Source organism: Emydura macquarii, unplaced genomic scaffold (assembly GCF_026122565.2).
Source record: "Emydura macquarii macquarii isolate MOO-44397 ecotype Brisbane River unplaced genomic scaffold, CSIRO-AGI_Emac_v2 contig_2473, whole genome shotgun sequence".
NCBI classification, from domain to species: domain Eukaryota; kingdom Metazoa; phylum Chordata; order Testudines; family Chelidae; genus Emydura; species Emydura macquarii.
This window is the reverse complement of record NW_027132610.1, coordinates 21,250,855-21,267,072: the sequence shown is the minus strand read 5'-3', so window position 1 is coordinate 21,267,072 and position 16,218 is coordinate 21,250,855. Positions and strand designations below refer to the sequence as shown.

The 16,218-nt window shown below is 40.0% G+C and overlaps 1 protein-coding gene across 4 annotated transcripts in view; it reads left to right on the top strand.

Annotated features, from left to right (window-relative positions):
• The first annotated feature begins 3,637 nt into the window (after positions 1 to 3,637).
• Positions 3,638 to 16,218, top strand: part of LRCH1 (leucine rich repeats and calponin homology domain containing 1) — a 157,783-nt gene continuing 145,202 nt past the window's right edge. For all 4 annotated transcript variants that reach the window (XM_067563125.1, XM_067563126.1, XM_067563124.1 and 1 more), the window contains exon 1: positions 3,638 to 3,736. The gene's annotated coding sequence lies outside the window, so the exon portion shown is untranslated. The remainder of the gene's footprint in view (positions 3,737 to 16,218) is intronic.

Below are 16,218 nucleotides of genomic sequence, written 5' to 3'. Positions count from 1 at the left end.
AAAATCCAGAAATGTTAGATGGCATGCATATATTTTAATATATAATACATATCAAGATACGGATTTGATATTCATGTGACAAATTGCAAAGCATTCTCCAGGTGGAGGAGTGATTATGTGATCCTTGCGATGAGATTTTGTCTGTTAGTTTGTTATTGTGTGCTTGCTTGCCGTGTGCCTGTTTGATTGAAGTTTATAGTGTTGTCTGTGTGCGGGGTTGTTTGCTGAGTCTAGTGGTCTGCTAGGTTAGGCTGAGAACTTCCTAATGAGACAATAGCCTGTCATCCTTTCATCCCTAATCCATTTAAGATTCTTTGACTAGGAGGCTGGGCTAACTCAGGGAGAACAGTGGTTTAAAAAGCCAGTTTGAAACAGACTAGTGCAGCTCGCAAACAGAAGCAGCAAACTGGGAAATTCTGTGAGGGAGTTAAAAGTGGGAGCAGGAGAGTCAGATACACCTAATATACCTTTTCTAAATTTAGGCCTGTAGCTGCCCCTCATTTAAAGAAAAACAGACACACACAAAGAACAAAAAAAAAACCCTGCAAGAGTATAAAAATAATGCAGGCAGAGGTCCAGCAGCAGAGTGGGTGCTATCTGGTTTATTGAAGTGAATGCAGCCTTTATGATTACATGCATTGTGGGCAGATGGCATATGTGTGCGTTTGGTGCAAGCAATTCATGCCCTCAGAGACCGAGAATGGGCTCTTGAGATCAGGTTGGCCGAATTGGAGGAGCTAAGGGAGAGAGAGGTACATAGACAAGACTTTCTGGGACACAGTAGAGTGGTCCCACTCCTAGCCTGAGAGCCTCTATGCTGTTGAGAAGGATGAAAGTCTTAGGGAAGGAGAACATCAAGTTGGAACAGAGGGAAATAATCCCATAGTTAGGGCCCTCCTTCCAGATGATGTCATGGTATCCTCTCGAATTGAGACTATTTCTCCTTCCCAGTTAATAGGATGAGACAGGTAACAGTCATGGGGGATTTGATTATTAGATAGATAATTGGGTTTGTGATGACTGGGATAATTGCCTGCCAGGTATGAAGGTTGCAGACCTCTTGAAACATCTAGACAGATTTATGCGCAGTGCTGGAGAGAAGCCAGTGGTCATGGTAGAGGTAATCACCAGTGACACAGGGAAAGGTAGAAGAAAGGTCCTGGGGGCCAAATTTAGGCTGCTTGTTAAGAGACTAACGAGACTAACTGGACATCTATGGTAACATTCTCTGAAATGCTTTCAGTTCTACATGCAGGGCCAATTAGACAGGCAGCACTGTAGGGTCTCAATGTGTAGATGAGGTGATGGTATTGGGAAGAAGAAAAAACAGAAAGGAGCATAAATTCTGGAAAGTCAAGTGTAAAAGCATAATTAAGCAAGCCAAAAATAATGTGAATAGTAACTAGCAAAAGACACAAAAACTAAACAGCAAATTTATTTCAAGTATCTCAGAAGCAGGAAGTCTGCCAAACAATCAGTGGGACCACTGGATGATTGAGGTGATAAAGGAGCACTCAGGGAAGACAAGGCCATTGCAGAGAACTTAAATGAATTCTTTGCATGGGTCTACACTCCAGAGGGTATAACTTATGTCATTCTTTTTTGGATTATAAATCTGAGGAAATGTCTGAGGTTGGGATGTCAGGTTTTGGAACAAAGTGATAAACAGTAATGAGTCCCCAGGACCAGATGGTATTCACCCAAGAATTCTGAAGGAACTCAGATATGAAATCATGGGACTACTAACTGTGGCATGTATCCTATTGTTTAAATCAGCCTCTGTACCAGATGACTGTTGGGTATGTAATGCAACACCGATTTTTAAAAAAGTCTCCAGAGGCAGCAATTTTAGGCCAGTAAGCCTAACTTCAGTACCAGGCAAATAGACTGAAAGAACAGAAATATCAGACACATAGATGAACACGGTACATTGGAGAAGAGTCAACATGGCTTTTGGAAAGGGAAATCATACCTCACCAGTCTATTAGAATTCTTTGAGGGGATGGACAAGAGTGATCCAGTGGATACAATGCACTTGGACTTTCAGAAAACCTTTCACAAGGTCCCTCACCAAAGGTTCCTAAGCAAAGTAAGGAATCATGGGATAAGTGGGAAGGTCCTCTCCTAGATCAGTAACTGGTTAAAGTATAGGAATAAATGGTCATTTTTCACAGTGGAAATAGGTAAATAGCAGGGTTCCCCATGCTAGGGATCTGTATTGGGACCAAGGATCTGTATTGGGACCAGTGCTGTTCAATGTATTCATAAATGATCTGGAAAAAGGGGTAAATAGTTAGGTGGCAAAGTTTGCAGATGATTCCAAATGACTCAATATATTTAACTCCAAAGCAGACTGCAAAGAATTACAAAGGAATCTCACAAAACTGGTTGACTGGGCAACATAATCCCAACTGTACATACAAAATTGGGGTCTAAATTAGCTGTTACGGCTCAAGAAAGAAATCTTTGAATCATCGTGGATAGTGTTCTGAAAACATCTACTCAATGTCCAGATGCAGTCAAAAAAGCTTAACAGGATGTTTCGAACCATTAGAAAAGGGATAGATCATAAAATGGAAACTATCATAATTCTAGTACAGTACGCCCTTGCTATAATGGACCCCTTGGCATCCAGGCCATTTTTTCATTATAGCCAGAGGTTGGTTATAGGGAAAGAGCCCTGGAGGAGGGTGGCTGGCACCTCGAGCCCCACAGTGAGAGTTGAGAGCTCCTCGGCTTCGTGACAGAAGGGCGTGGGCTGACTGCTCCTCTGGCCCCAGGGCTATGGCGGGGGCTGACAGCTCCCAGACCATTATTTGGTTGTCAGCAAAAGAGTTTTATTCTTAATTTACTCAACATCAAAATAACTTTGGAATGAACTAGAAAACTTTGATGTGCTCACTTAGACCACCAAACACAAAGGAAGTTGCTGTGGTTTGTGGATAGGAACTTATTTACAAAAACAGTAAATGTTAATTGTATAAGGATATTGTAATTAGAAAATGACATGCTGCTCACATACAAATGATAGGGTTTCTCACCTAAACACAGTGTCCTAGTGTGATTATAAGAAAGAGATTTTACAGTTCCAAGGGAGGGTTTGACAGAGGAAGCCATGAGTTATGGTCCTTGTACTCTATGATGTAGATTGAGGCTTTGTCTTCACATCTAGAAAAAGGTGTATTTTTTTGTCTTAGGGAATTAGTGTGTGAGAGCTATCCTGAGGTAAAAACACATTGAAGACAAGGCACTTTAGTTTTACCATGAGGTAAACTCACCAAGGTTAGCACTATACCCATGCCTGGTTTATCTTATGGTAAAACTAAAGTGCCTTGTACATTGGGATAGCTCACATGCATTAGTTACCCTGGGGTAAAAAATGCACCTTTTTTATAACAGTGAAGACAATACCAGACTGAGATTGAAAGCTTACTGCCATGTGGTCCGAAGCAAACTAATTCTCTAGGATGCAATATTTTCTGATATTGTTTACTTACTAGTTCATATCTAATAAGCTATACTTCCATAGTCTTGGCCAACTTACGTGGTTAATTTTAATATTATAATTTTTTTTTTGCTTTGCTTTTACTTAAGAATTGCAGATTATCTTGAGGAATCTGTATGCTGTTTATGGAAGCAGACTGACATCAGATCTTAAAAAAGGCCAACAAAAGCGAGAGGTTCCACCCATCTTGAACACGTATTCAAAGGGAAGGAAATTTGGAGGTTTCAAAAGGTGCCGTATGCACCTTTAGTGTTGTTAGTGTGACTACAGCCCAGAGATCTTGAGTGTATGCATTTTTGGTTATCATAAGGTGTACATTTGGGTTAGCTGGATGTATCTGCACCGAGATTTCTCTAAATTAAAGGAAGAGTTTTAAAAACAAAGTAGAAACAGCATAATAAAACCTTAGTAAACAAGTTTGGCCTGCAGTGCCTTTGCATGTTACTACTACAGTTGAGCAATTATTTTAAAACATACCACAAATAGATGTGATATGGCCAGGGATTATTTTCCTTAACTGATGTTAGTCTTGAAACATTTTCATGTACAAGTGAAATATGAAAGATTTATTATGTTATCAACTTTCCTATTACACTGTGTTGGTGTTATCATTTTATTTTCACTATTTTACATTAGCATTTATTTTCTTTCTTATAAGTATGCCAAAGCTGTAGAATTGCATCATAGTATGTCAGCGTCAAATACTATTTTAGAAACTGTGTAGTTAGTCCCGTGTCTGTTGTATTTTCCAGAGGAACTATCTAATGGTTAATGCATAAGATGTTTCCTAACTTTCCTAACTTCATAGATGTATTGTGAGGCTTTATTAAATTAGTTTGTAAAGTGCTTTGATATTTAAAGTATTATGATATTCAAAATGTCAGCAAATCTTAGTCTATCACACTGTAGGTATTCCTGTATTACGGTTTTGAAACAATTTTGACGTGTGAGAACTTCTTGTGGGTTCAGGTTATATTGAAGAAGTGTTTTAGTCCAGTCAGATTGCTTCCTCTACTGTCATATGGCTAACTGATGTGAGGAATCTTGACTGAGTAGACTATGATTGTTTTGATTTTTCCTCCCCTCCACACTCTTAGTTTACCCCAATATCTGGATCCCAGTGTTCACCTGTACCCAATACATACAGAATAGGTATGGTTTGAGTTCGCCATATTCTGTTTTCAGTCACACTGAGTCCCTTTCTGACTATAGTGCATAGTGTAGTTGGTCATGCATTCTGGCAATATGATAGGATAACATTTTCAAAAGCAACTAAGTCCAATTTTCAAAAGGGACCTAGGCACTTAGGTTCCTAAATTCCACTAATTTTCTATGAGACTTAGGCGTCTACGTGCCTAAATTACTTTGCCAGAAACTTGTGTTAAACAAAAAATAGAATTTTAATGTTAAGACAATAAAGGTCCATATTGACCTGCCAGTGGGTGTTCTGAATTCCCCATCTTCTGAAGCGCCTTAGGATCTGTTCACTATGTTTTGTAACTGTTTGACATTATCAAGGTTTTAGCACTATTTGTACTCAACCTACCTCTGTTACAAACAAAGTTCTAAATAAGGCTCCACCTACTCTTCAGTGAACTAGATCTAAATTCTGTGGGAAGAACTTTGCAATCTATAGCATTTTGGTGTAGCAGATTGGAAAGTCTGTGACAGCTTCACTTAAACTACCCTACATACATAAGTCATTGACAAAGACGCCATGTTGCACCTAAGCCTGTGTGACTTATTTGTTACATTTCTATACAAAATTTTTATTCTTGCTGGTTTTGGATCTCTTGAAATCCTGATTAGTGGGGGGTGCAGTGCATTTTTGTTTGCCTCTCTAATAAAATACTATTCCTTTTATGTGAATGAAAAGTGATTTGACATCTAATTTTGAATTACTTCTCCAGAGTAATTTATAAACTCATAGACTTTAAGGTCAGAAGAGACGAATATGATCATCTACTCTGACCTCCTGTACAATGCAGGCCACAGAACCTCACCTACCCTCTCCTGTAATAGACCTCTAATCTATGACTGAGTTATTGAAGTCCTCAAATCATGATTTAAAGACTTCAAGGTACATAGAATCCACCAGCAAGTAGTGGCATACTGAGGGGGAGGTAAGCCCCCAGGAGCCAGCCTGCGGGGGGGCACCGGACCGGCCCTTTACGACGCACGGGGGGCGCAGGAGGCTCTGAGGGCGCAGAGCTTCCTGCATCCCCCGCCTGTCGTGAAGGGCTGGCCCAGAGCACACTTACCTGCCAATCCAGCTCCGCAACCCAGCGCCAGCTCAGATGAGGTGGCCTCAACCCCCGACCGGGGGAGAAGGGGCTGGGCAGGCCCTTCACAACGCGCGCATGGGAGGGGAGGGTGGGGGCGCACAGGAACAGAAGCAGGAGCAGCTGTCCCTCAGCCTCCTGCGTCCCCCACTCTCTGTTCATTGTGAAGGGCCAGCTCGGCCTCCTCTCCAGACTGAGGGGTGAGGCTGCCCCCCCATCCGAGCAGGTGTGGGGCTGGAGCAGCAGGTAAGTGTGTGTGTGTGGGGGTGGTGCCGGGCTGGCCCTTCGCAACAGGCAGAGGCGCAGGAGGCTCTGAGGGGTGCCCCTCAGCGCCTTCCTCCCTCCATGCGTCGTGAAGGGCTGGCCCAGTCCCCCTACCCAGACCAGAGGGTGTGTCTGCCCCATCCAAGTTGGTGCCGGGCTGTGGGACTGCAGTAGGAGAGGTGGGTGCGGCGCGCAAGGTAAGTGCGGGGAGGGCAGCGGAGCCAAGCCTGCATTTGCGCCCCCTGTGCCTTATGCCCCCCCCCCACGCAGGTACAGATCCCCCCTCCCCAGGGCAGCTGGTGGTGGTGCTGGGACTCCTCCTGCCCTGCACGGAGGGGGCTTGAAGCCTGGGGGGGTGGTGCACAAATGTAGGCTTGGCCCTCAGGTGCCGGAGACCCTCCGTAGGCCACTGCCAGCAAGTGACCCATGCCTCATGCTACAGGGGAAGGTGAAAAAAACCCAGGGCCTCTACCAACCTGTCCTGGGGGAAAATTCCTTCTCAACCCCAAATATGGCCATTAGCTAACCCTGAGCATGTTGGCAAGACTCAGCAGCCAGACACCCAAGAAAGAATGCTCTGTAGTAACTCAGAACCCACCCATGTCTCATCACAGGCCATTAGGTATGTTTACGACCAGTAGTCAAAGATCAGTTAATTGCCAAATTAGGCTGTCCCATCATAACATCCCCTCCCTAAATTTATCAAGCTCAGTTTTGAAGCCAGTTAGGTTTTTTCCCCCAGTGTTCCCCTTGGATTCAACTCCATGTATGTCTTCTTATTTTTAGCATGTTAAGGTAAAGTAATAAACTTTCACATGACCACAGATAACTTAAATCATGCTACAGTAATAACATTATTTATACCAATTACCATTACAGTGAAGAAGCTAATCCAGTGTCCCACTGGCAACATTAAACTCAACACTAAATTCAGCAACCACAGAATTTATATCACTGCACCCTTTCCCAGCAGCATTATTATAAATACTGCCTCTAATAACATAGTGCTTTACACTTCTACACAGCCTTTCATCTAAAGATTTCAAAATGCTTTACATCCATCAATCCTTGGAGTCGCCCTGTGTGTAAAGTATTTTCTCCTTTGATTGATGACGAAACTGTAGCACAGAGAAGTGACTTACCTAAGGTAACACAGCAAGTTAGTGGTAGATTTGGGAATAGAACCTGTATCTTCCAAGTTCTAGTCCTTTGTTGTGACTAGTAGGTCATGATTGCTTTCAGACAGTATGTCAGAATGTCACGTGACTAAATTAACATGGCATTCTAACTTGAGGTCTGATTGGGGTGGAAATAAGTAGTAATACTCTACTCCAGATCTGCTCACAATCCTAGAATATCTGAATATTCACACTAAAATAACAGTGGAATAGTTAGCAGTGCTGACCAGTGAAGTCAATTGGAGTTTTGCCTTTGACTTAAATGGGGCTAAAATTTCAACCATTGGCTTTACAGTGTCAGCATTATGCTTCAAAGTTAACACCCATTCGGATGCAGGAGGCCAGGTCACACTCTTATTAGGACCAAATGCTGAACCAGTCATATATGAAGTAAATTGCCAGTCATATATGAAGTAAATTGGTTTTACACAGAAAACTTAAGAGGAATCGTGGAGAAAGGAATCCCAATCCCAGCCAGGTGGTTCGATGTGTAGACGCTACTACAACCTGTAGGTTTTAGTAGAAGCTGGGACCCTGATGAACCCTGTGTATGTAGAAGAAGAAATTCTAGATGTGAAATTTATGTAATGTCAGATCTACTGACTACTCATCTGTTGTCTCCACCTTGCCAGAAAACTCCCTCATTTAGAGTTCTTTTATATGGTTTGCCTTACTTTACCTAGAAGAACTGCAGTAGTTCTGCTTGAGGATTTGCCACACCAGTGGAGCGGGTGGGTGGTATTTGGTCCTTAGTCAATGTTCCATTTGTCTCTGTGTAGATTCAGTCCTGCATCAGTTCATATTCAGAATGGAGTGCTAGAAACTTAATTTTTTTAAATGAAAAGCTTAAATTTTTGTGGACTCTGATAGGGCTACCAAAGAAATGCACCAGTGGATTTATCTATATGACTATTTTTCCGTGTCTCTCTTTAGCCTGTAAGCTCTTCAGGGCAGACTCTTTCTTTTGTGGATTATGCAACATGAGCAGGTTGTCAGCACCATACAAATAAATAAATTATTGTTATACAGCAAACTCCCATTTATCTGAAACCCTATTATCCAAACCTCCATGTTATCCAAATCCCTTCTTTGTGACCCAGCATGAGATACATCGAGGACAAGATTCCTGGTCAGGACTGCAATGAGGAGAAGGACAAGCCCCCAGTTGTGGGGTAAGCTGCCCTGCTGCTGAATGGCTTCTGTGGCAGCCATTCAGAGCTCTCTGCTGTTCTGTTGTCATGACAGTGAGTGAATGGGGTAGTGACTGTGGAGCTGCAGAGGAGAGGGCTCCCTGCACTGCTGCAGGGCCGGTGACTCCCAGTTCTTGCAGGCACAAGGTGCTTGCGGGGAGGCTGCAGTCCTGACAAGGCAGAGCAGAGTCCTGACTGGGGATCTCTACTTTGCCCTGCCAGGACTGCAGCCTCCCTCCACACCTTGCGCCTGCAGGGATTGCATGCCACTTGCCCTGCAGCAGTGAAAGGAACCCTCAGCAGCCCTGCTGTCATGGGAATGAATGAGCAGGGCAGAGCAGAGACCCCTGGCCAGAACTACAAGGAGAAAGAGGAGAATGAGTCCCTAGCCACAGAGGAGGCCATCCTGCTGCTGAATGGCTCATGCCCTCTTGATTATCCAAACTCCTGATGATCCAAATAAAATCCATGCCCCCCTTACTATTCGGTTAATTGGGAGTATACTGTATATATGAAATTAACATATTTTGTAATAATGCCAAAAAATTGTCATTTAGGACCTAATTGGCTGGGAGTGGTTGTAGTGGGGGGAAGCTTTGCTTTCATATCTTGTAGAGGGCTACATTTTCCAATATAGCTGTAGCCAGCTGTTTTCCATCAGATACCACATTTCTTTTCAGCTTTCTATCATCTTGAAATATTAGGTTGCCACACATGAAAAGGTCATTGTGTTAACATCTAGCATGTTTTACATCAGGGTATTTTAACATTTCTTTTGTCTCCAAAACCATTTTCATTGAAATTGAATAAAAATAATGCGAGGTGTGCAGTCTTCTTAATGAGTACAGTACTTACAGTAAGAGCTTGTACATGCTACCACTTATGTTGGTATAACTTATGTTGCTCAGGGGTGTGAATAAGCCACCTCTTTGACCAACGTAAGTTACACGGACCTAAGTGCTGGTGTGGACACCGCTTTGTCAGTGTAGACTTTCTCCCACTGACATAGCTACTGCCTCTCTTGTAAGTGGTTTTATTATGCTGACAGAAGAGCTGTCTTCCGCTGGCATAGAGCATCTTTACTAGATGTGCTGCTGCAGCGCTTCTAGTGTAAATTAGCTCCAAGTTAGTAAAAATACTTACTGCTTTGTACCGTGAAATTTCTTTTTGAAATTTCACTTCTTTCCAGCTATGGGGCAGTGAGGGTAAGGGGAATACATGGACTCTAGCACCTGTAATCATAGCATATTCTATATATTTCTGTGAGTAACAGTGGAAACAAAGCTCTTACCTATTGGAAGATAAAGCAAGCAGAAATATATGGGGTTTCTGGGGGTCCTAGAAGGTATATAAGTGTATTTCTTAATCAACCAGGCCCTGATCCAGCAGAGCACTTAAGCATATGCTTAACTTTAAGCACATGCATAGTACCATTGGTGCTCAAGTGCCTTGGTGGAGTGGGCCCCCAATATCTAAAGCTCTCAAGATAAATACCGAAGCAGAACTAGGTTGGAAAGAGAGAACCTCTCAAGACTTCCAAGGAGGGCTTCAGTAGGTCATAGGTGAAATTAACATATTCAGTGATATGATACTGAAGATATGGACTTCACTGAAGAATTTGCTGGGAAAAAAAGAAATGAGAAGAAAGTATAAAAGGGAGCAAACATTTCTTTCTAGACTTAGGGCCAATTAGCTAGGAAAAAGGCAGGGGTTTCTTACCAGTTTGAAAAATTCATCATGATCTGAATGTTGAGACAATCATTTTGCACTTGGGTTGTCTAAATTATAAATAAAAATACAGGGACAAAATCTACATATTCAGAGTTGTGGTACAAGCAGAGGCTTTGCTAGAAGGGGTTTAGATAGGAACTATTCAGCTGTGTCCCTGTTACAGAATGTTGAAATAGGAAGGCGCAAAAGAAGGCTGGATGATCTGTATATAACTTTTTTAGTTCCACTGGTTTTGTCTATTGATAAATTACTTTTAGTTGTTTTGTGGTTTAAACTCTTAATCCTGTAATTTAACAGAAAAAGTAAAGATAAATATTTAAGCTATGAGTGAAAGACTGTAGCATGCTATATTGTTTGATATTGGGTTGTAGGATCATTTTGACTTTTACCACTGCATATATAAACCTACAAGCATATAATTCATACCTGCAGATATGCATGACCCTCATGCTCACTGTGGAGTCTCATTTAAATCATATTAGGTGGGGGCTATATAAATACGTAGATAAATATAGTTCATTGAAGCAATGTTCATGAGATTGGAATAAAATAAAATTTTTAAAATGTCTTATCTGATTTGTGGTGTATGAGATGATGCTAAATTCCTTGTTTCATTTTTTGTTCATTCCTATTGCTTAAATAGGAGGCTATAAAGCACAGAGTAATGGAAGTTTTTCTCCTTTCCTGTTACTGATAGATTAGTTTAAGTGTTTGTTGTAAATTGGATGTCCAGACATTCCGAGCAACAGCTGAGATATTTCATGCTAGTCTTTTTATATACATATTTACAGTATGACTAATAATAGCCTGGTTGAAATTTTTCCCTAATAAATTCATTCCAGTGAATATAGTTGGAGAATCCTGTCTTCAGAGGCATTATTCTTTATAACTATATATTTTAATACCTTTTATTGGACCAATTACTGTTGGTGGAAGGGACACTCTTTCAAGCTTCACAGAGCTCTTCCTCTGGTGTGGGGAAGGTATTTCGTCCTTTGGAAGAGTCTATGAAGCTCAAAAGCATATCCTGAGACCAACATGACTACAACAACATGGCAAGCAACTATACATTTTATTTTCCTTCTTGTACAATAACCACTGGGCAGTGGCCTCTCAAGTAGAAACATTCAGACCCTTTGAGAACTTTGTAAACGATTAAAGGAGGCAGATATTTTTGGCCAAGAGCTGATTTAACATTGTTTTTTTGGAACCACAAAATAAATCATTTATGATTTTTTTTTTTAAATTGAAGACAGGGCAGAAGAGAAACACACAACTTTACAATCCTCATGTTCATCTTCAGACATGGGAAGAAGTCTCTGGTTAGTTGATGTTTGTAAAGTTCTTGTAAAATGAATGGACTATGTGCTAATGCTGTAAATGTTTGTTTAATTTGTCGGTGAATTAGAATACAAAAAATCACCGTGCAAAAATACTTATCACGAAAGGGACCAGAACTCAAGGCTACACCGTAAAACAAAAAATATTTTAAAAACTCCAACAAACAAACTATAAACTGGTGCTTAAGGATGATGCACTTCTTATAATTTAATTATTATTATTTTCTTAATAAGCTAGGGTTTTTCAAATGGTTCTCGCCACTTCTGCTTTTTTATTCTGGTTCTTGCATATGCTTAAAACTTCCTTTGGAAACTTTTAAAATACATCAATTTTGGGTGCAATAAAGCAAGATTTTATTTACTTAAAATAGTTATTTTCCCAGAGCTGATAAGAGGGAAAATTACTTTTTAGTTGAAACTGGTGGTGGTGATGGGGGGTGGGGGAGTAGGGAGACTGAGTTGTCGATTGTCTTTTCAATGTAATTTTTGTCATACTCCTTATATGACTTTATTGGGCTGAGTATAATCTCTTTAGGAAAAAAACCTTAGGGAACAATAGTGTCTCCTTGGCCCTCTGAAGGCGAGGGTTGATATCTTAGGAAGGTGTGGTGGGCCTGTAGTATTTTGAAAACTACCATGCAGTGGTGACCCAGGAGCACTTCAACTTGCTGAATGGTCCACACCAGATCTAGCCATGGCAAAAACTTGGTAGAAATCCATCCATGGATTTGTCCTATGCATCACAGGAAGAGAGGTTTGCATTGGTTTATTTTTTTATTTATGCCCTAGGGGAAATGAAGGTATAACCTGTTGCTCTATATTCGTAGCTTATTTCTCCTGTGTTTAGGATTTTCAGGCACTCTGTACCCATTAATAAAAGCAAATATCTTTAAGGAGTGTTGCACCTTCAACATAAACTTCAATAGGCAAGGTTAACAGTAAAAATAATTTAATAATAATAATTTTAATAAATTAAATTTCCAAATCTAATTATTTTAACTTGGGGTGTATGGGGTCTTCTACAAGTATCATATACTGTATCATAAAGTGGTGAGACAGGCACATTAGAAACTAGCTTCTGGGCACTGCCCTTACTAAGGGTATGTGATTCCTTATAAATGGGGCTTTTCATGGCCTCTCTAAGGTAAAATCATCTAGAAATGTCCAGAAAGCTCATTTGAAGGGCTCTGGTGATCATCATCACCCCTAGCCTTGGCAGAGCGAAGTCCTGTACCTGGAATAATTGAGCAACATTGTAAAGGATTGACAGTTTATATTCAGTTTATTTTGAGTTCACTTCTAACTCAAATGTCTCTGTCTAATTTGTTTAAAGAGCCAAAAAGACCCAAGTAAAATTTTTTAAATGCCACATTTACAATGTTACTAAAGTAGTTGAGGTTGTCTTAAAAAGGAGTATTGTTACACACAGACTAAAAATTGGTGGATGGACCATGAACAAGAGTTAATGAGGAATGGCAATACACTATGTGGTCGTCAAATTTTTGAAGACGTGAAAGATGTGTGCTGTTTCTAGTTTCGCACAATTATGTAGCTATATTAGTATAATTGAGGACAACAGTGCAGCTCTTGGGATAGCACATATCTGTTTCAGCAGAGCTAGAATGGGAAATTAATGTGCTTCTTTCCCTCCTATTTGGATCCAGAGAAATGGTGGCGAGTGTAAGTAGCTGTTAAAAATTTGTTGATGGGTGAGAGATTTTTTTTTTTTTTTTTTTTTTTTTTTTTTTTTGTAATAGAGGTCTAAATTTGGATGATATTGTCTCCAGTTTATAGCAATTTCATTGAACTGTACTGAGAGTAGTTCTGAGTTAGTGCAAAAAAGTTCAGACCAAAGAACAGCTGGAAATGAAATGAGTATACCACAAACAAATAATTCAGCCATTCACATATGAGAATGCAGAAAAGATTTTAAAAACATAGACTGCTCTTGCTGGCCAAAATTCTCCTGTCTTCTGACTGGAAGTGGCTTGAAGTGACTCATTGGTATGTGTTGTGTTACTTTCATTCATCCCCCACCCAGAAAAGAAGAGAAAAGTGATTTGTTGCCTTATTTTCTGGCTTGCATTTCAAATGTCCATCCTGTTTATTCATGTTTATCACACAGTGACAGCTTTGTCATATACATTTAATCTTCCATGTGTAATGGATGTTCCCTTGGAGCCATACCAAGAAGTGTTAGTGAAGCTGACACAAACTTGTGAGATATTCTTTAAAATTTGCCTACTAGTAGCACTGAATTTGTAAGGAAAGTAGCATGGCTTTCAGTTCTCTTCAAAAACTATGACAAGAACAACTGTTATAACAGTTATGTATATAGCAAATTAATTATTTAAGAGTATTTAAGAATTTTGTACAGCTGCAGCACCAATCAGTCCATAGGCTGAAATTTGACATACAAGAGAAATTACTGTCTTCTAAAGAAAATGAAAAACATTTCAGGTGCTTAGGCTATAGAAATGGCAAAAAAAATGTCCAGTGATTTCATACTGTTGTGAATTCTTAGATCAGTCTCCAATGATAGGTTTCCTGCTGATAAGCTGTCAGTCAGCTGATAAGCTGTATGTGATGCTCATAACAAAATATGGACGCCTTAGGTTGTTTAAAGAAGGTAGATGACCACTACTACTTTAGCTAAAATGTGTCCACACTTCTACTGATAAAACTAATTTGTTTAAGTCCTCCTAATACAGATGTACCTTACATTGTGCCTCCAAAGCCACTAAAGTAGCAAACTATCAGAGAAAAATGAGCTGTTTCCAGCTGTAGAGAATTGTTTCCCAGCAACCAAAACAGAATGAGGGGGAAAGGTGATTTTCTCTATTAACTAGTACCAGATTATTCAGACAGCTTTAGAGATCATAACTAATACCTTGAAACATTCTTGGAACCAAAGCAGTCAATATGCATTCTCCAGTCAGAATAGCATGGAATAGGGCCTGATGGAAGAACTAGCATTTCAGGAGCAATTGTGAAACCATGTTCCCCTCCCTCCCACTCCCGAAAATTAAAAGTAAGTAGCAGGTAGCTTGGACAACCTCCTCCTCAAGGGGAAGCAATACAACTCCTCTGTTTCTACCTTTCCTGTCTTACTAGGAAGGATGCCCGTGTTCCAGATATATAGTAATAGTTCAAGTGGATCCAGATTCTAATCCCTCACTCTGCTACTCTTGCCAGTGCTACATCAGACCAGACTCCCATTCTCCACCATCCATCTGCAGTTGCATATCAAATGTTCCATTCTCTGCAGAAGAAACTTTGAACAAATATTTTCCTGCCTCATTCCCCCCGTCTTTATTATGTTTAACTGTTTATATCAGGGGTGGGGAACGTCTGGCCAGCAGCACTGCCCGCGGAGTCAGGTGTTGGTGAGCACGCCCCTTTGTCTAAATAGTGACTTCTTATACCCTTCCATAAACAGCTTTCACCTAATTACATCTCTACTCATTATCATAGTTAGTAATTACTTACATTGGGTTTTCACCCTTAACTACATTCCATTCTCAGCATAATTGGGGTTGTTAAAACAACATCTGGTGATAGGAGGGGCAGTGTAAAAATATGCCCCTTGGCAATAAAAAAGTATACCCCCAGACGTTCAAGGATAACTTGTTGTTCCCATCACCATTACCTATGTGCAGCTGCAAGCATACATGTTGTGTATTTTGTCTCCTGGTATAGTATCTAATTGTAATGAGAAACTACATATTTTTATCAGTTCAGCCATTTCATTCTTAATTTTTTTAGAACTCTTGGATGAATACCATCTGGTCCTTGTTTATTGATAGCTGTTCAAATTATCAATTTGTTCCAGGATTTTCTCTTTTGGAACGTCAGTCTTTGATAGTTTCTTCATAGTTATACTTGCAAAGAGTAACTCAGAAGTTGATATTTCCCCATTATCCTCTGTAATAAACTGTTGGAAAGAAGCCATTTAGGTAAATTAGTTCAGAGATAAATTTAAACATAGTTAAAAAACACTTATAGCTGTTTAATATGATAGGCACAAAGTAGCAAGCATGACTTCTGTGAAAACGGTGCCTTTCCAGTCTGTTAGAATTCTTTTAACATATCAACGAAATAGTGAACAGAGAACAGGTTGATATAATTTATATGAACTTTCAGAAAGCTTTTGATAAAAATTGTTTATAAGTGGTGTCACAGGGTGAGAGAGAGTGTTTTGTTCTGTATTAGAAACTGCTTAAAAGAAAGAGGATGCAAACATCAGGAATAAATAGTAAAATTTCAGCACAGGAGGTAGAAGTGGGTTGCCCAAAATTTCATACTAGGCTTGGTGTTATTTACTATATTAGGAAACTGTTTTGATTAGGCACTTAAACAGTTTTTTAGCCTTGCCTTGGGCAGTCATTTTTGAGAGCTCTTTTCATAGTTTCCATGTAAATGCTATATATGTTCATATAGTTCATAGCTTATATATATGCAAAGTAGTTATTAGTCAGCTTTTTATGACACTAATCAAATTTGTGTTGATGAGCTTTTACCATTATTTTGTGTCAAGTTCAGGAACCTTAGTGGAAAGAGAACATGAATAATTTATTGCACTTCTGGCATCTGTGGTCAGATGCACAAAGAAAAAATAATATTCTGACTTTCCATGTCATTGTAAATTAGCATCAGGTTGCTTTTTCGTAGTTTGCCCACGTGGTTTCAATAGACAACAAAAATCAAATATACTTCTGTACTTCTCCT